This window comes from Lasioglossum baleicum, unplaced genomic scaffold, assembly GCF_051020765.1.
Source record: "Lasioglossum baleicum unplaced genomic scaffold, iyLasBale1 scaffold0076, whole genome shotgun sequence".
NCBI classification, from domain to species: Eukaryota; Metazoa; Arthropoda; class Insecta; order Hymenoptera; family Halictidae; genus Lasioglossum; species Lasioglossum baleicum.
The window spans coordinates 472135-492521 of NW_027469136.1; positions in this window are offsets into that span (position 1 = coordinate 472135).

Sequence of the window (20387 nt, forward strand, 5' to 3'; positions counted from 1 at the left end):
CGCAGAATAAATTCCTATTATAATTCATCACGTCGTCCTCCGACGAATCGAAATACCCTTTGTTGATGGCCGCGTATTCTTCGAACGCGACCATCTCAGCTTCGGTTGGCGAACGAGATCCTGCGCGTCGATCCACTCTGTGTTGGTGCAATATTGGGCTGCACAGGTTTATTCTCAGCTTTCGCTAGACCTGTGGTGATAATATGAGCTTGCAATTCTTCGAATCAAAAAGCTTTCACTTGTGCTTTACAGCAGTGCTCCCCAACCATTTTATAGCCGCGGACCGGGCAACGTTTCATAATTTCACGGCGCCTCGATGAGATGGGGGGCGTTAATTGTTTATATTGTTGCGGTGGCTTCGACCACTTCTCGCCGGTGAAACGGTGAGCCGCGCAGAATAAATTCCTATTATAATTCATCACGTCGTCCTCCGACGAATCGAAATACCCTTTGTTGATGGCCCCGTATTCTTCGAACGCGACCATCTCAGCTTCGTTTGGAGAACGAGATCTTGCGCGTGGATCCACTCTGCGTTGGTGCAATATTGGGCTGCACAGGTTTATTCTCAGCTTTCGCTAGACCTGTGGTGAAAATTCGAGCATGCAATTCTTCGAATCCAAAAGCTTTCACTTGTGCTTTACAGCAGTGCTCCCCAACCATTTTATAGCCGCGGACCGGGCAACGTTCCATAATTTTACGGCGCCTCGATGAGATGGGGGGCGTTAATTGTTTATATTGTTGCGGTGGCTTCGACCACTTCTCGCCGGTGAGACGGTGAGCCGCGCAGAATAAATTCCTATTATAATTCATCACGTCGTCCTCCGACGAATCGAAGTACCCTTTGTTGATGGCCGCGTATTCTTCGAACGCGACCATCTCAGCTTCGGTTGGAGAACGAGATCCTGCGCGTGGATCCACTCTGTGTTGGTTTAATATTGGGCTGCACAGCTTTATTCTCAGGTTTCGCTAGACCAGTGGTGAAAACGCGAGCTTGCAATTCTTCGAATCCAAAAGCTTTCACTTGTGCTTAACAGCAGTGCTCCCCAACCATTTTATAGCCGCCGACAGGGCAAAGTTTGATAATTTTACGGCGCCTCGATGAGGAGGGGGGGGCGGCAATTGTTTCTATTGTTACGGTGGCTTCGACCACTTCTCGCCGGTGAGACGGTGAGCCTCGCAGAATAAATTCCAATTTTACTTCATCACGTCGTGCTCCGACGAATCGAAATACCCTATGTGGATGGTCGCGTATTCTTCGAACGGGTCCACCTCTGCTACGGTTGCAGAACGAGATCGTGCGCGTGGTTCCACTCTGTGTTGGTGCAATCTTGGGTTGTTCAGCTTAATTCGCTCATTTCGTTAGACCAGTGGTGATAATATGAGCTTGCAATTCTTCGAATCAAAAAGCTTTCACTTGTGCTTGACAGCAGTGCTCCCCAACCATTTTATAGCCTCGGACCGGGCAACGTTCCATAATTTTACGGCGCCTCGATGAGATGGGGGGGGCGTTAATTGTTTATATTGTTGCGGTGTCTTCGACCACTTCTCGCCGGTGAGACGGTGAGCCGCGCAGAATAAATTCCTATTATAATTCATCACGTCGTCCTCCGACGAATCGAAGTACCCTTTGTTGATGGCCGCGTATTCTTCGAACGCGACCATCTCAGCTTCGGTTGGAGAACGAGATCCTGCGCGTGGATCCACTCTGTGTTGGTGCAATATTGGGCTGCACAGCTTTATTCTCAGCTTTCGCTAGACCAGTGCTGATAATATGAGCTTGCAATTCTTCGAATCAAAAAGCTTTCACTTGTGCTTTACAGCAGTGCGCCCCAACCATTTTATAGCCGCGGACCGGGCAACGTTATATAATTTTACGGCGCCTCGATGAGATGGGGGGCGTTAATTGTTTATATTGTTGCGGTGGCTTCGACCACTTCTCGCCGGTGAGACGGTGAATCGCGCAGAATAAATTCCTATTATAATACATCACGTCGTCCTCCAACGAATCGAAATACCCTTTGTTGATGTCCGCGTATTCTTCGAACGCGACCATCTCAGCTTCGGTTGGAGAACGAGATCCTGCGCGTGGATCCACTCTGTGTTGGTGCAATATTGGGCTGCACAGCTTTATTCTCAGCTTTCGCTAGACCTGTGGCGATAATATGAACTTGCAATTCTTCGAATCAAAAAGCTTTCACTTGTGCTTTACAGCAGTGCTCGCCAACCATTTTACAACCGCGGACAGGGCAAAGTTTGATAATTTTACGGCGCCTCGATGAGGGGGGGGGGGCGGCAATTGTTTCTATTGTTACGGTGGCTTCGACCACTTCTCGCCGGTGAGACGGTGAGCCTCGCAGATTAATTCCAATTTTACTTCATCACGTCGTGCTCCGACGAATCGAAATACCCTTTGTGGATGGTCGCGTATTCTTCGAACGGGTCCATCTCTGCTACGGTTGCAGAACGAGATCGTGCGCGTGGTTCCACTCTGTGTTGGTGCAATATTGGGTTGTTCAGCTTAATTCGCACATTTCGTTAGACCAGTGGTGATAATATGAGCTTGCAATTCTTCGAATCAAAAAGATTTCACTTGTGCTTTACAGCAGTGCTCCCCAACCATTTTATAGCCGCGGACAGGGCAAAGTTTGATAATTTTACGGCGCCTCGATGAGGGGGGGGCCGCAATTGTTTCTATTGTTACGGTGGCTTCGACCACTTCTCGCCGGTGAGACGGTGAGCCGCTTAGAATAAATTCCTATTATAATACATCACGTCGTCCTCCAACGAATCGAAATACCCTTTGTTGATGGCCGCGTATTCTTCGAACGCGACCATCTCAGCTTCGGTTGGAGAACGAGATCCTGTGCGTGGATCCACTCTGTGTTGGTGCAATATTGGGCTGCACAGCTTTATTCTCAGGTTTCGCTAGACCAGTGGTGAAAACGCGAGCTTGCAATTCTTCGAATCCAAAAGCTTTCACTTGTGCTTAACAGCAGTGCTCCCCAACCATTTTATAGCCGCGGACCGGGCAACGTTCCATAATTTTACGGCGCCTCGATGAGATGGGGGGCGTTAATTGTTTATATTGTTGCGGTGGCTTCGACCACTTCTCGCCGGTGAGACGGTGAGCCGCGCAGAATAAATTCCTATTATAATACATCAGGTCGTCCTCCAACGAATCGAAATACCCTTTGTTGATGGCCGCGTATTCTTCGAACGCGACCATCTCAGCTTCGGTAGGAGAACGAGATCCTGTGCGTGGATCCACTCTGTGTTGGTGCTATATTGGGCTGCACAGCTTTATTCTCAGGTTTCGCTAGACCAGTGGTGAAAACGCGAGCTTGCAATTCTTCGAATCCAAAAGCTTTCACTTGTGCTTAACAGCAGTGCTCCCCAACCATTTTATAGCCGCGGACAGGGCAAAGTTTGATAATTTTACGGCGCCTCGATGAGGGGGGGGGGCGGCAATTGTTTCTATTGTTACGGTGGCTTCGACCACTTCTCGCCGGTGAGACGGTGAGCCTCGCAGAATAAATTCTAATTTGACTTCATCACGTCGTGCTCCGACGAATCGAAATACCCTTTGTGGATGGTCGCGTATTCTTCGAACGGGTCCATCTCTGCTACGGTTGCAGAACGAGATCGTGCGCGTGGTTCCACTCTGTGTTGGTGCAATATTGGGTTGTTCAGCTTAATTCGCTCATTTCGTTAGACCAATGGTGATAATATGAGCTTGCAATTCTTCGAATCAAAAAGATTTCACTTGTGCTTTACAGCAGTGCTCCCCAACCATTTTATAGCCGCGGACAGGACAAAGTTTGATAATTTTACGGCGCCTCGATGAGGGGGGGGGGCGGCAATTGTTTCTATTGTTACGGTGGCTTCGACCACTTCTCGCCGGTGAGACGGTGAGCCTCGCAGAATAAATTCTAATTTGACTTCATCACGTCGTGCTCCGACGAATCGAAATACCCTTTGTGGATGGTCGCGTATTCTTCGAACGGGTCCATCTCTGCTACGGTTGCAGAACGAGATCGTGCGCGTGGTTCCACTCTGTGTTGGTGCAATATTGGGTTGTTCAGCTTAATTCGCTCATTTCGTTAGACCAATGGTGATAATATGAGCTTGCAATTCTTCGAATCAAAAAGATTTCACTTGTGCTTTACAGCAGTGCTCCCCAACCATTTTATAGCCGCGGACCGGGCAACGTTTCATAATTTCACGGCGCCTCGATGAGATGGGGGGCGTTAATTGTTTATATTGTTGCGGTGGCTTCGACCACTTCTCGCCGGTGAGACGGTGAGCCGCCCAGAATAAATTCCTATTATAATTCATCACGTCGTCCTCCGACGAATCGAAATACCCTTTGTTGATGGCCCCGTATTCTTCGAACGCGACCATCTCAGCTTCGTTTGGAGAACGAGATCCTGCGCCTGGATCCACTCTGCGTTGGTGCAATATTGGGCTGCACTGGTTTATTCTCAGCTTTCGCTAGACCTGTGGTGATAATATGAGCTTGCAATTCTTCGAATCAAAAAGCTTTCACTTGTGCTTTACAGCAGTGCTCCCCAACCATTTTATAGCCGCGGACCGGGCAACGTTCCATAATTTTACGGCGCCTCGATGAGATGGGGGGCGTTAATTGTTTATATTGTTGCGGTGGCTTCGACCACTTCTCGCCGGTGAGACGGTGAGCCGCGCAGAATAAATTCCTATTATAATTCATCACGTCGTCCTCCGACGAATCGAAGTACCCTTTGTTGATGGCCGCGTATTCTTCGAACGCGACCATCTCAGCTTCGGTTGGAGAACGAGATCCTGCGCGTGGATCCACTCTGTGTTGGTTTAATATTGGGCTGCACAGCTTTATTCTCAGGTTTCGCTAGACCAGTGGTGAAAACGCGAGCTTGCAATTCTTCGAATCCAAAAGCTTTCACTTGTGCTTAACAGCAGTGCTCCCCAACCATTTTATAGCCGCCGACAGGGCAAAGTTTGATAATTTTACGGCGCCTCGATGAGGGGGGGGGCGGCAATTGTTTCTATTGTTACGGTGGCTTCGACCACTTCTCGCCGGTGAGACGGTGAGCCTCGCAGAATAAATTCCAATTTTACTTCATCACGTCGTGCTCCGACGAATCGAAATACCCTTTGTGGATGGTCGCGTATTCTTCGAACGGGTCCACCTCTGCTACGGTTGCAGAACGAGATCGTGCGCGTGGTTCCACTCTGTGTTGGTGCAATCTTGGGTTGTTCAGCTTAATTCGCTCATTTCGTTAGACCAGTGGTGATAATATGAGCTTGCAATTCTTCGAATCAAAAAGCTTTCACTTGTGCTTGACAGCAGTGCTCCCCAACCATTTTATAGCCTCGGACCGGGCAACGTTCCATAATTTTACGGCGCCTCGATGAGATGGGGGGGCGTTAATTGTTTATATTGTTGCGGTGGCTTCGACCACTTCTCGCCGGTGAGACGGTGAGCCGCGCAGAATAAATTCCTATTATAATTCATCACGTCGTCCTCCGACGAATCGAAGTACCCTTTGTTGATGGCCGCGTATTCTTCGAACGCGACCATCTCAGCTTCGGTTGGAGAACGAGATCCTGCGCGTGGATCCACTCTGTGTTGGTTTAATATTGGGCTGCACAGCTTTATTCTCAGGTTTCGCTAGACCAGTGGTGAAAACGCGAGCTTGCAATTCTTCGAATCCAAAAGCTTTCACTTGTGCTTAACAGCAGTGCTCCCCAACCATTTTATAGCCGCCGACAGGGCAAAGTTTGATAATTTTACGGCGCCTCGATGAGGGGGGGGGGCGGCAATTGTTTCTATTGTTACGGTGGCTTCGACCACTTCTCGCCGGTGAGACGGTGAGCCTCGCAGAATAAATTCCAATTTTACTTCATCACGTCGTGCTCCGACGAATCGAAATACCCTTTGTGGATCGTCGCGTATTCTTCGAACGGGTCCACCTCTGCGACGGTTGCAGAACGAGATCGTGCGCGTGGTTCCACTCTGTGTTGGTGCAATATTGGGTTGTTCAGCTTAATTCGCTCATTTCGTTAGACCAGTGGTGATAATATGAGCTTGCAATTCTTCGAATCAAAAAGCTTTCACTTGTGCTTGACAGCAGTGCTCCCCAACCATTTTATAGCCTCGGACCGGGCAACGTTCCATAATTTTACGGCGCCTCGATGAGATGGGGGGGCGTTAATTGTTTATATTGTTGCGGTGTCTTCGACCACTTCTCGCCGGTGAGACGGTGAGCCGCGCAGAATAAATTCCTATTATAATTCATCACGTCGTCCTCCGACGAATCGAAGTACCCTTTGTTGATGGCCGCGTATTCTTCGAACGCGACCATCTCATCTTCGGTTGGAGAACGAGATCCTGCGCGTGGATCCACTCTGTGTTGGTGCAATATTGGGCTGCAAAGCTTTATTCTCAGCTTTCGCTAGACCAGTGCTGATAATATGAGCTTGCAATTCTTCGAATCAAAAAGCTTTCACTTGTGCTTTACAGCAGTGCGCCCCAACCATTTTATAGCCGCGGACCGGGCAACGTTATATAATTTTACGGCGCCTCGATGAGATGGGGGGCGTTAATTGTTTATATTGTTGCGGTGGCTTCGACCACTTCTCGCCGGTGAGACGGTGAGCCGCGCAGAATAAATTCCTATTATAATACATCACGTCGTCCTCCAACGAATCGAAATACCCTTTGTTGATGTCCGCGTATTCTTCGAACGCGACCATCTCAGCTTCGGTTGGAGAACGAGATCCTGCGCGTGGATCCACTCTGTGTTGGTGCAATATTGGGCTGCACAGCTTTATTCTCAGCTTTCGCTAGACCTGTGGCGATAATATGAACTTGCAATTCTTCGAATCAAAAAGCTTTCACTTGTGCTTTACAGCAGTGCTCGCCAACCATTTTACAGCCGCGGACAGGGCAACGTTATATAATTTTACGGCGCCTCGATGAGATGGGGGGCGTTAATTGTTTATATTGTTGCGGTGGCTTCGACCACTTCTCGCCGGTGAGACGGTGAGCCGCGCAGAATAAATTCCTATTATAATACATCACGTCGTCCTCCAACGAATCGAAATACCCTTTGTTGATGTCCGCGTATTCTTCGAACGCGACCATCTCAGCTTCGGTTGGAGAACGAGATCCTGCGCGTGGATCCACTCTGTGTTGGTGCAATATTGGGCTGCACAGCTTTATTCTCAGCTTTCGCTAGACCTGTGGCGATAATATGAACTTGCAATTCTTCGAATCAAAAAGCTTTCACTTGTGCGTTACAGCAGTGCTCGCCAACCATTTTACAGCCGCGGACAGGGCAAAGTTTGATAATTTTACGGCGCCTCGATGAGGGGGGGGGGGCGGCAATTGTTTCTATTGTTACGGTGGCTTCGACCACTTCTCGCCGGTGAGACGGTGAGCCTCGCAGATTAATTCCAATTTTACTTCATCACGTCGTGCTCCGACGAATCTAAATACCCTTTGTGGATGGTCGCGTATTCTTCGAAGGGGTCCATCTCTGCTACGGTTGCAGAACGAGATCGTGCGCGTGGTTCCACTCTGTGTTGGTGCAATATTGGGTTGTTCTGCTTAATTCGCACATTTCGTTAGACCAGTGGTGATAATATGAGCTTGCAATTCTTCGAATCAAAAAGATTTCACTTGTGCTTTACAGCAGAGCTCCCCAACCATTTTATAGCCGCGGACCGGGCAACGTTTCATAATTTCACGGCGCCTCGATGAGATGGGGGGCGTTAATTGTTTATATTGTTGCGGTGGCTTCGACCACTTCTCGCCGGTGAGACGGTGAGCCGCGCAGAATAAATTCCTATTATAATTCATCATGTTATCCTCCGACGAATCGAAGTACCCTTTGTTGATGGCCGCGTATTCTTCGAACGCGACCATCTCAGCTTCGGTTGGCGAACGAGATCCTGCGCGTCGATCCACTCTGTGTTGGTGTAATATTGGGCTGCACAGCTTTATTCTCAGGTTTCGCTAGACCTGTGGTGAAAATTCGAGCATGCAATTCTTCGAATCCAAAAGCTTCCACGTGTGCTTAACAGCAGTGCTCCCCAACCATTTTATAGCCGCGGACAGGGCAAAGTTTGATAATTTTACGGCGCCTCGATGAGGGGGGGGCCGCAATTGTTTCTATTGTTACGGTGGCTTCGACCACTTCTCGCCGGTGAGACGGTGAGCCGCTTAGAATAAATTCCTAATATAATACATCACGTCGTCCTCCAACGAATCGAAATACCCTTTGTTGATGGCCGCGTATTCTTCGAACGCGACCATCTCAGCTTCGTTTGGAGAACGAGATCCTGTGCGTGGATCCACTCTGTGTTGGTGCAATATTGGGCTGCACAGCTTTATTCTCAGGTTTCGCTAGAGCAGTGGTGAAAACGCGAGCTTGCAATTCTTCGAATCCAAAAGCTTTCACTTGTGCTTAACAGCAGTGCTCCCCAACCATTTTATAGCCGCGGACCGGGCAACGTTCCATAATTTTACGGCGCCTCGATGAGATGGGGGGCGTTAATTGTTTATATTGTTGCGGTGGCTTCGACCACTTCTCGCCGGTGAGACGGTGAGCCGCGCAGAATAAATTCCTATTATAATACATCAGGTCGTCCTCCAACGAATCGAAATACACTTTGTTGATGGCCGCGTATTCTTCGAACGCGACCATCTCAGCTTCGGTAGGAGAACGAGATCCTGTGCGTGGATCCACTCTGTGTTGGTGCTATATTGGGCTGCACAGCTTTATTCTCAGGTTTCGCTAGACCAGTGGTGAAAACGCGAGCTTGCAATTCTTCGAATCCAAAAGCTTTCACTTGTGCTTAACAGCAGTGCTCCCCAACCATTTTATAGCCGCGGACCGGGCAACGTTCCATAATTTTACGGCGCCTCGATGAGATGGGGGGGCGTTAATTGTTTATATTGTTGCGGTGGCTTCGACCACTTCTCGCCGGTGAGACGGTGAGCCGCGCAGAATAAATTCCTATTATAATTCATCACGTCGTCCTCCGACGAATCGAAATACCCTTTGTTGATGGCCCCGTATTCTTCGAACGCGACCATCTCAGCTTCGTTTGGAGAACGAGATCCTGCGCGTGGATCCACTCTGCGTTGGTGCAATATTGGGCTGCACAGCTTTATTCTCAGGTTTCGCTAGACCTGTGGTGTAAATTCGAGCATGCAATTCTTCGAATCCAAAAGCTTTCACTTGTGCTTAACAGCAGTGCTCCCCAACCATTTTATAGCCGCGGACAGGGCAAAGTTTGATAATTTTACGGCGCCTCGATGAGGGGGGGGCGGCAATTGTTTCTATTGTTACGGTGGCTTCGACCACTTCTCGCCGGTGGGACGGTGAGCCTCGCAGAATAAATTCCAATTTTACTTCATCACGTCGTGCTCCGACGAATCGAAATACCCATTGTGGATGGTCGCGTATTCTTCGAACGGGTCCATCTCTGCTACGGTTGCAGAACGAGATCGTGCGCGTGGTTCCACTCTGTGTTGGTGCAATATTGGGTTGTTCAGCTTAATTCGCTCATTTCGTTAGACCAGTGGTGATAATATGAGCTTGCAATTCTTCGAATCAAAAAGATTTCACTTGTGCTTTACAGCAGTGCTCCCCAACCATTTTATAGCCGCGGACCGGGCAACGTTTCATAATTCCACGGCGCCTCGATGAGATGGGGGGCGTTAATTGTTTATATTGTTGCGGTGGCTTCGACCACTTCTCGCCGGTGAGACGGTGAGCCGCGCAGAATAAATTCCTATTATAATTCATCACGTCGTCCTCCGACGAATCGAAATACCCTTTGTTGATGGCCCCGTATTCTTCGAACGCGACCATCTCAGCTTCGTTTGGAGAACGAGATCCTGCGCGTGGATCCACTCTGCGTTGGTGCAATATTGGGCTGCACAGGTTTATTCTCAGCTTTCGCTAGACCTGTGGTGATAATATGAGCTTGCAATTCTTCGAATCAAAAAGCTTTCACTTGTGCTTTACAGCAGTGCTCCCCAACCATTTTATAGCTGCGGACCGGGCAACGTTTCATAATTTCACGGCGCCTCGATGAGATGGGGGGCGTTAATTGTTTATATTGTTGCGGTGGCTTCGACCACTTCTCGCCGGTGAGACGGTGAGCCGCGCAGAATAAATTCCTATTATAATTCATCACGTTGTCCTCCGACGAATCGAAATACCCTTTGTTGATGGCCCCGTATTCTTCGAACGCGACCATCTCAGCTTCGTTTGGAGAACGAGATCTTGCGCGTGGATCCACTCTGCGTTGGTGCAATATTGGGCTGCACAGGTTTATTCTCAGCTTTCGCTAGACCTGTGGTGATAATATGAGCTTGCAATTCTTCGAATCAAAAAGCTTTCACTTGTGCTTTACAGCAGTGCTCCCCAACCATTTTATAGCCGCGGACCGGGCAACGTTCCATAATTTTACGGCGCCTCGATGAGATGGGGGGCGTTAATTGTTTATATTGTTGCGGTGGCTTCGACCACTTCTCGCCGGTGAGACGGTGAGCCGCGCAGAATAAATTCCTATTATAATACATCAGGTCGTCCTCCAACGAATCGAAATACCCTTTGTTGATGGCCGCGTATTCTTCGAACGCGACCATCTCAGCTTCGGTAGGAGAACGAGATACTGTGCGTGGATCCACTCTGTGTTGGTGCTATATTGGGCTGCACAGCTTTATTCTCAGGTTTCGCTAGACCAGTGGTGAAAACGCGAGCTTGCAATTCTTCGAATCCAAAAGCTTTCACTTGTGCTTAACAGCAGTGCTCCCCAACCATTTTATAGCCGCGGACCGGGCAACGTTTCATAATTTCACGGCGCCTCGATGAGATGGGGGGCGTTAATTGTTTATATTGTTGCGGTGGCTTCGACCACTTCTCGCCGGTGAGACGGTGAGCCGCGCAAAATAAATTCCTATTATAATTCATCACGTCGTCCTCCGACGAATCGAAATACCCTTTGTTGATGGCCCCGTATTCTTCGAACGCGACCATCTCAGCTTCGTTTGGAGAACGAGATCCTGCGCGTGGATCCACTCTGCGTTGGTGCAATATTGGGCTGCACTGGTTTATTCTCAGCTTTCGCTAGACCTGTGGTGATAATATGAGCTTGCAATTCTTCGAATCAAAAAGCTTTCACTTGTGCTTTACAGCAGTGCTCCCCAACCATTTTACAGCCGCGGACCGGGCAACGTTTCATAATTTCACGGCGCCTCGATGAGATGGGGGGCGTTAATTGTTTATATTGTTGCGGTGTATTCGACCACTTCTCGCCGGTGAGACGGTGAGCCGCGCAGAATAAATTCCTATTATAATTCATCACGTCGTCCTCCGACGAATCGAAATACCCTTTGTTGATGGCCCCGTATTCTTCGAACGCGACCATCTCAGCTTCGTTTGGAGAACGAGATCCTGCGCGTGGATCCACTCTGCGTTGGTGCAATATTGGGCTGCACTGGTTTATTCTCAGCTTTCGCTAGACCTGTGGTGATAATATGAGCTTGCAATTCTTCGAATCAAAAAGCTTTCACTTGTGCTTTACAGCAGTGCTCCCCAACCATTTTATAGCCGCGGACCGGGCAACGTTCCATAATTTTACGGCGCCTCGATGAGATGGGGGGCGTTAATTGTTTATATTGTTGCGGTGGCTTCGACCACTTCTCGCCGGTGAGACGGAGAGACGCGCAGAATAAATTCCTATTATAATTCATCACGTCGTCCTCCGACGAATCGAAGTACCCTTTGTTGATGGCCGCGTATTCTTCGAACGCGACCATCTCAGCTTCGGTTGGAGAACGAGATCCTGCGCGTGGATCCACTCTGTGTTGGTTTAATATTGGGCTGCACAGCTTTATTCTCAGGTTTCGCTAGACCAGTGGTGAAAACGCGAGCTTGCAATTCTTCGAATCCAAAAGCTTTCACTTGTGCTTAACAGCAGTGCTCCCCAACCATTTTATAGCCGCCGACAGGGCAAAGTTTGATAATTTTACGGCGCCTCGATGAGGGGGGGGGCGGCAATTGTTTCTATTGTTACGGTGGCTTCGACCACTTCTCGCCGGTGAGACGGTGAGCCTCGCAGAATAAATTCCAATTTTACTTCATCACGTCGTGCTCCGACGAATCGAAATACCCTTTGTGGATGGTCGCGTATTCTTCGAACGGCTCCACCTCTGCTACGGTTGCAGAACGAGATCGTGCGCGTGGTTCCACTCTGTGTTGGTGCAATCTTGGGTTGTTCAGCTTAATTCGCTCATTTCGTTAGACCAGTGGTGATAATATGAGCTTGCAATTCTTCGAATCAAAAAGCTTTCACTTGTGCTTGACAGCAGTGCTCCCCAACCATTTTATAGCCTCGGACCGGGCAACGTTCCATAATTTTACGGCGCCTCGATGAGATGGGGGGGCGTTAATTGTTTATATTGTTGCGGTGGCTTCGACCACTTCTCGCCGGTGAGACGGTGAGCCGCTTAGAATAAATTCCTATTATAATACATCACGTCGTCCTCCAACGAACCGAAATACCCTTTGTTGATGGCCGCGTATTCTTCGAACGCGACCATCTCAGCTTCGTTTGGAGAACGAGATCCTGTGCGTGGATCCACTCTGTGTTGGTGCAATATTGGGCTGCACAGCTTTATTCTCAGGTTTCGCTAGAGCAGTGGTGAAAACGCGAGCTTGCAATTCTTCGAATCCAAAAGCTTTCACTTGTGCTTAACAGCAGTGCTCCCCAACCATTTTATAGCCGCGGACCGGGCAACGTTCCATAATTTTACGGCGCCTCGATGAGATGGGGGGCGTTAATTGTTTATATTGTTGCGGTGGCTTCGACCACTTCTCGCCGGTGAGACGGTGAGCCGCGCAGAATAAATTCCTATTATAATACATCAGGTCGTCCTCCAACGAATCGAAATACCCTTTGTTGATGGCCGCGTATTCTTCGAACGCGACCATCTCAGCTTCGGTAGGAGAACGAGATCCTGTGCGTGGATCCACTCTGTGTTGGTGCTATATTGGGCTGCACAGCTTTATTCTCAGGTTTCGCTAGACCAGTGGTGAAAACGCGAGCTTGCAATTCTTCGAATCCAAAAGCTTTCACTTGTGCTTAACAGCAGTGCTCCCCAACCATTTTATAGCCGCGGACAGGGCAAAGTTTGATAATTTTACGGCGCCTCGATGAGGGGGGGGGGCGGCAATTGTTTCTATTGTTACGGTGGCTTCGACCACTTCTCGCCGGTGAGACGGTGAGCCTCGCAGAATAAATTCCAATTTTACTTCATCACGTCGTGCTCCGACGAATCGAAATACCCTTTGTGGATGGTCGCGTATTCTTCGAACGGGTCCACCTCTGCTACGGTTGCAGAACGAGATCGTGCGCGTGGTTCCACTCTGTGTTGGTGCAATCTTGGGTTGTTCAGCTTAATTCGCTCATTTCGTTAGACCAGTGGTGATAATATGAGCTTGCAATTCTTCGAATCAAAAAGCTTTCACTTGTGCTTGACAGCAGTGCTCCCCAACCATTTTATAGCCTCGGACCGGGCAACGTTCCATAATTTTACGGCGCCTCGATGAGATGGGGGGGCGTTAATTGTTTATATTGTTGCGGTGGCTTCGACCACTTCTCGCCGGTGAGACGGTGAGCCGCGCAGAATAAATTCCTATTATAATTCATCACGTCGTCCTCCGACGAATCGAAATACCCTTTGTTGATGGCCCCGTATTCTTCGAACGCGACCATCTCAGCTTCGTTTGGAGAACGAGATCCTGCGCGTGCATCCACTCTGCGTTGGTGCAATATTGGGCTGCACAGCTTTATTCTCAGGTTTCGCTAGACCTGTGGTGAAAATTCGAGCATGCAATTCTTCGAATCCAAAAGCTTTCACTTGTGCTTAACAGCAGTGCTCCCCAACCATTTTATAGCCGCGGACAGGGCAAAGTTTGATAATTTTACGGCGCCTCGATGAGGGGGGGGCGGCAATTGTTTCTATTGTTACGGTGGCTTCGACCACTTCTCGCCGGTGGGACGGTGAGCCTCGCAGAATAAATTCCAATTTTACTTCATCACGTCGTGCTCCGACGAATCGAAATACCCATTGTGGATGGTCGCGTATTCTTCGAACGGGTCCATCTCTGCTACGGTTGCAGAACGAGATCGTGCGCGTGGTTCCACTCTGTGTTGGTGCAATATTGGGTTGTTCAGCTTAATTCGCTCATTTCGTTAGACCAGTGGTGATAATATGAGCTTGCAATTCTTCGAATCAAAAAGATTTCACTTGTGCTTTACAGCAGTGCTCCCCAACCATTTTATAGCCGCGGACCGGGCAACGTTTCATAATTCCACGGCGCCTCGATGAGATGGGGGGCGTTAATTGTTTATATTGTTGCGGTGGCTTCGACCACTTCTCGCCGGTGAGACGGTGAGCCGCGCAGAATAAATTCCTATTATAATTCATCACGTCGTCCTCCGACGAATCGAAATACCCTTTGTTGATGGCCCCGTATTCTTCGAACGCGACCATCTCAGCTTCGTTTGGAGAACGAGATCCTGCGCGTGGATCCACTCTGCGTTGGTGCAATATTGGGCTGCACAGGTTTATTCTCAGCTTTCGCTAGACCTGTGGTGATAATATGAGCTTGCAATTCTTCGAATCAAAAAGCTTTCACTTGTGCTTTACAGCAGTGCTCCCCAACCATTTTATAGCCGCGGACCGGGCAACGTTTCATAATTTCACGGCGCCTCGATGAGATGGGGGGCGTTAATTGTTTATATTGTTGCGGTGGCTTCGACCACTTCTCGCCGGTGAGACGGTGAGCCGCGCAGAATAAATTCCTATTATAATTCATCACGTTGTCCTCCGACGAATCGAAATACCCTTTGTTGATGGCCCCGTATTCTTCGAACGCGACCATCTCAGCTTCGTTTGGAGAACGAGATCTTGCGCGTGGATCCACTCTGCGTTGGTGCAATATTGGGCTGCACAGGTTTATTCTCAGCTTTCGCTAGACCTGTGGTGATAATATGAGCTTGCAATTCTTCGAATCAAAAAGCTTTCACTTGTGCTTTACAGCAGTGCTCCCCAACCATTTTATAGCCGCGGACCGGGCAACGTTCCATAATTTTACGGCGCCTCGATGAGATGGGGGGCGTTAATTGTTTATATTGTTGCGGTGGCTTCGACCACTTCTCGCCGGTGAGACGGTGAGCCGCGCAGAATAAATTCCTATTATAATACATCAGGTCGTCCTCCAACGAATCGAAATACCCTTTGTGGATGGTCGCGTATTCTTCGAACGGGTCCACCTCTGCTACGGTTGCAGAACGAGATCGTGCGCGTGGTTCCACTCTGTGTTGGTGCAATCTTGGGTTGTTCAGCTTAATTCGCTCATTTCGTTAGACCAGTGGTGATAATATGAGCTTGCAATTCTTCGAATCAAAAAGCTTTCACTTGTGCTTGACAGCAGTGCTCCCCAACCATTTTATAGCCTCGGACCGGGCAACGTTCCATAATTTTACGGCGCCTCGATGAGATGGGGGGGCGTTAATTGTTTATATTGTTGCGGTGGCTTCGACCACTTCTCGCCGGTGAGACGGTGAGCCCCGCAGAATAAATTCCTATTATAATTCATCACGTCGTCCTCCGACGAATCGAAGTACCCTTTGTTGATGGCCGCGTATTCTTCGAACGCGACCATCTCAGCTTCGGTTGGAGAACGAGATCCTGCGCGTGGATCCACTCTGTGTTGGTTTAATATTGGGCTGCACAGCTTTATTCTCAGGTTTCGCTAGACCAGTGGTGAAAACGCGAGCTTGCAATTCTTCGAATCCAAAAGCTTTCACTTGTGCTTAACAGCAGTGCTCCCCAACCATTTTATAGCCGCCGACAGGGCAAAGTTTGATAATTTTACGGCGCCTCGATGAGGGGGGGGGCGGCAATTGTTTCTATTGTTACGGTGGCTTCGACCACTTCTCGCCGGTGAGACGGTGAGCCTCGCAGAAAAATTCCAATTTTACTTCATCACGTCGTGCTCCGACGAATCGAAATACCCTTTGTGGATGGTCGCGTATTCTTCGAACGGGTCCACCTCTGCTACGGTTGCAGAACGAGATCGTGCGCCTGGTTCCACTCTGTGTTGGTGCAATCTTGGGTTGTTCAGCTTAATTCGCTCATTTCGTTAGACCAGTGGTGATAATATGAGCTTGTAATTCTTCGAATCAAAAAGCTTTCACTTGTGCTTGACAGCAGTGCTCCCCAACCATTTTATAGCCTCGGACCGGGCAACGTTCCATAATTTTACGGCGCCTCGATGAGATGGGGGGGCGTTAATTGTTTATATTGTTGCGGTGTCTTCGACCACTTCTCGCCGGTGAGACGGTGAGCCGCGCAGAATAAATTCCTATTATAATTCATCACGTCGTCCTCCGACGAATCGAAGTACCCTTTGTTGATAGCCGCGTATTCTTCGAACGCGACCATCTCATCTTCGGTTGGAGAACGAGATCCTGCGCGTGGATCCACTCTGTGTTGGTGCAATATTGGGCTGCACAGCTTTATTCTCAGCTTTCGCTAGACCAGTGCTGATAATATGAGCTTGCAATTCTTCGAATCAAAAAGCTTTCACTTGTGCTTTACAGCAGTGCGCCCCAACCATTTTATAGCCGCGGACCGGGCAACGTTATATAATTTTACGGCGCCTCGATGAGATGGGGGGCGTTAATTGTTTATATTGTTGCGGTGGCTTCGACCACTTCTCGCCGGTGAGACGGTGAGCCGCGCAGAATAAATTCCTATTATAATACATCACGTCGTCCTCCAACGAATCGAAATACCCTTTGTTGATGTCCGCGTATTCTTCGAACGCGACCATCTCAGCTTCGGTTGGAGAACGAGATCCTGCGCGTGGATCCACTCTGTGTTGGTGCAATATTGGGCTGCACAGCTTTATTCTCAGCTTTCGCTAGACCTGTGGCGATAATATGAACTTGCAATTCTTCGAATCAAAAAGCTTTCACTTGTGCTTTACAGCAGTGCTCGCCAACCATTTTACAGCCGCGGACAGGGCAAAGTTTGATAATTTTACGGCGCCTCGATGAGGGGGGGGGGCGGCAATTGTTTCTATTGTTACGGTGGCTTCGACCACTTCTCGCCGGTGAGACGGTGAGCCTCGCAGATTAATTCCAATTTTACTTCATCACGTCGTGCTCCGACGAATCGAAATACCCTTTGTGGATGGTCGCGTATTCTTCGAACGGGTCCATCTCTGCTACGGTTGCAGAACGAGATCGTGCGCGTGGTTCCACTCTGTGTTGGTGCAATATTGGGTTGTTCAGCTTAATTCGCACATTTCGTTAGACCAGTGGTGATAATATGAGCTTGCAATTCTTCGAATCAAAAAGATTTCACTTGTGCTTTACAGCAGAGCTCCCCAACCATTTTATAGCCGCGGACCGGGCAACGTTTCATAATTTCACGGCGCCTCGATGAGATGGGGGGCGTTAATTGTTTATATTGTTGCGGTGGCTTCGACCACTTCTCGCCGGTGAGACGGTGAGCCGCGCAGAATAAATTCCTATTATAATTCATCATGTTATCCTCCGACGAATCGAAGTACCCTTTGTTGATGGCCGCGTATTCTTCGAACGCGACCATCTCAGCTTCGGTTGGCGAACGAGATCCTGCGCGTCGATCCACTCTGTGTTGGTGTAATATTGGGCTGCACAGCTTTATTCTCAGGTTTCGCTAGACCTGTGGTGAAAATTCGAGCATGCAATTCTTCGAATCCAAAAGCTTCCACTTGTGCTTAAGAGCAGTGCTCCCCAACCATTTTATAGCCGCGGACAGGGCAAAGTTTGATAATTTTACGGCGCCTCGATGAGGGGGGGGGCCGCAATTGTTTCTATTGTTACGGTGGCTTCGACCACTTCTCGCCGGTGAGACGGTGAGCCGCTTAGAATAAATTCCTATTATAATACATCACGTCGTCCTCCAACGAATCGAAATACCCTTTGTTGATGGCCGCGTATTCTTCGAACGCGACCATCTCAGCTTCGTTTGGAGAACGAGATCCTGTGCGTGGATCCACTCTGTGTTGGTGCAATATTGGGCTGCACAGCTTTATTCTCAGGTTTCGCTAGAGCAGTGGTGAAAACGCGAGCTTGCAATTCTTCGAATCCAAAAGCTTTCACTTGTGCTTAACAGCAGTGCTCCCCAACCATTTTATAGCCGCGGACAGGGCAAAGTTTGATAATTTTACGGCGCCTCGATGAGGGGGGGGGGCGGCAATTGTTTCTATTGTTACGGTGGCTTCGACCACTTCTCGCCGGTGAGACGGTGAGCCTCGCAGAATAAATTCCAATTTTACTTCATCACGTCGTGCTCCGACGAATCGAAATACCCTTTGTGGATGGTCGCGTATTCTTCGAACGGGTCCACCTCTGCTACGGTTGCAGAACGAGATCGTGCGCGTGGTTCCACTCTGTGTTGGTGCAATCTTGGGTTGTTCAGCTTAATTCGCTCATTTCGTTAGACCAGTGGTGATAATATGAGCTTGCAATTCTTCGAATCAAAAAGCTTTCACTTGTGCTTGACAGCAGTGCTCCCCAACCATTTTATAGCCTCGGACCGGGCAACGTTCCATAATTTTACGGCGCCTCGATGAGATGGGGGGGCGTTAATTGTTTATATTGTTGCGGTGGCTTCGACCACTTCTCGCCGGTGAGACGGTGAGCCGCGCAGAATAAATTCCTATTATAATTCATCACGTCGTCCTCCGACGAATCGAAATACCCTTTGTTGATGGCCCCGTATTCTTCGAACGCGACCATCTCAGCTTCGTTTGGAGAACGAGATCCTGCGCGTGGATCCACTCTGCGTTGGTGCAATATTGGGCTGCCCAGCTTTATTCTCAGGTTTCGCTAGACCTGTGGTGAAAATTCGAGCATGCAATTCTTCGAATCCAAAAGCTTTCACTTGTGCTTAACAGCAGTGCTCCCCAACCATTTTATAGCCGCGGACAGGGCAAAGTTTGATAATTTTACGGCGCCTCGATGAGGGGGGGGCGGCAATTGTTTCTATTGTTACGGTGGCTTCGACCACTTCTCGCCGGTGGGACGGTGAGCCTCGCAGAATAAATTCCAATTTTACTTCATCACGTCGTGCTCCGACGAATCGAAATACCCATTGTGGATGGTCGCGTATTCTTCGAACGGGTCCATCTCTGCTACGGTTGCAGAACGAGATCGTGCGCGTGGTTCCACTCTGTGTTGGTGCAATATTGGGTTGTTCAGCTTAATTCGCTCATTTCGTTAGACCAGTGGTGATAATATGAGCTTGCAATTCTTCGAATCAAAAAGATTTCACTTGTGCTTTACAGCAGTGCTCCCCAACCATTTTATAGCCGCGGACCGGGCAACGTTTCATAATTCCACGGCGCCTCGATGAGATGGGGGGCGTTAATTGTTTATATTGTTGCGGTGGCTTCGACCACTTCTCGCCGGTGAGACGGTGAGCCGCGCAGAATAAATTCCTATTATAATTCATCACGTCGTCCTCCGACGAATCGAAATACCCTTTGTTGATGGCCCCGTATTCTTCGAACGCGACCATCTCAGCTTCGTTTGGAGAACGAGATCCTGCGCGTGGATCCACTCTGCGTTGGTGCAATATTGGGCTGCACAGGTTTATTCTCAGCTTTCGCTAGACCTGTGGTGATAATATGAGCTTGCAATTCTTCGAATCAAAAAGCTTTCACATGTGCTTTACAGCAGTGCTCCCCAACCATTTTACAGCCGCGGACCGGGCAACGTTTCATAATTTCACGGCGCCTCGATGAGATGGGGGGCGTTAATTGTTTATATTGTTGCGGTGGCTTCGACCACTTCTCGCCGGTGAGACGGTGAGCCGCGCAGAATAAATTCCTATTATAATTCATCACGTCCTCCTCCGACGAATCGAAATACCCTTTGTTGATGGCCGCGTATTCTTCGAACGCGACCATCTCAGCTTCGGTTGGCGAACGAGATCCTGCGCGTCGATCCACTCTGTGTTGGTTTAATATTGGGCTGCACAGCTTTATTCTCAGGTTTCGCTAGACCAGTGGTGAAAACGCGAGCTTGCAATTCTTCGAATCCAAAAGCTTTCACTTGTGCTTAACAGCAGTGCTCCCCAACCATTTTATAGCCGCCGACAGGGCAAAGTTTGATAATTTTACGGCGCCTCGATGAGGGGGGGGGGCGGCAATTGTTTCTATTGTTACGGTGGCTTCGACCACTTCTCGCCGGTGAGACGGTGAGCCTCGCAGAATAAATTCCAATTTTACTTCATCACGTCGTGCTCC